This window comes from Penaeus monodon, chromosome 31 (genome assembly GCF_015228065.2).
Source record: "Penaeus monodon isolate SGIC_2016 chromosome 31, NSTDA_Pmon_1, whole genome shotgun sequence".
NCBI lineage: Eukaryota > Metazoa > Arthropoda > Malacostraca > Decapoda > Penaeidae > Penaeus > Penaeus monodon.
The window spans coordinates 15,281,141-15,281,575 of NC_051416.1; the positions used below are offsets into that span (position 1 = coordinate 15,281,141).

Sequence of the window (435 nt, forward strand, 5' to 3'; positions counted from 1 at the left end):
TTCACTCACACATACACAAGTAATTTAAAAAATAAACAGATAAATAAGTTTATTAATCTAAACCGTACACAAAGATTACCTGAACACAAACATCAATATCAAAATTGTGCTTTACACGAATCATCTAATGTTATTATTTCTCGCCGTAAGCTTTCGAATATTATCTTTCTTCTGATCTGTGACTAAAAGCGTCCTTAAATTATGTTTATGAAACTATTAAAGATATGTCGATCGTGTTAATATCTTCTTGTCTTTGTTCATATCTCTGCTTTTGGCTCAGCTATTGTTGTGATAAGATATCTCTAATGAAAAACATCTCTTCTGAAATCGTTCTTCGTAACTGCGAGTTTTATCTCGTTCATCGTCCCTCTGTTCATTGTTCACAGATATATCGTTCATTTGTTCTCGCTATTAAGAGAACAGTTACAGTTTTGA

At 31.5% G+C, this 435-nt stretch overlaps 1 long non-coding RNA gene across 1 annotated transcript in view; it reads right to left on the reverse strand.

Annotated features, from left to right (window-relative positions):
* LOC119593049 overlaps positions 1 to 435 on the reverse strand; it is a 42,241-nt gene that overhangs the window by 40,929 nt on the left and 877 nt on the right. The gene's annotated exons all lie outside the window — the stretch shown is intronic.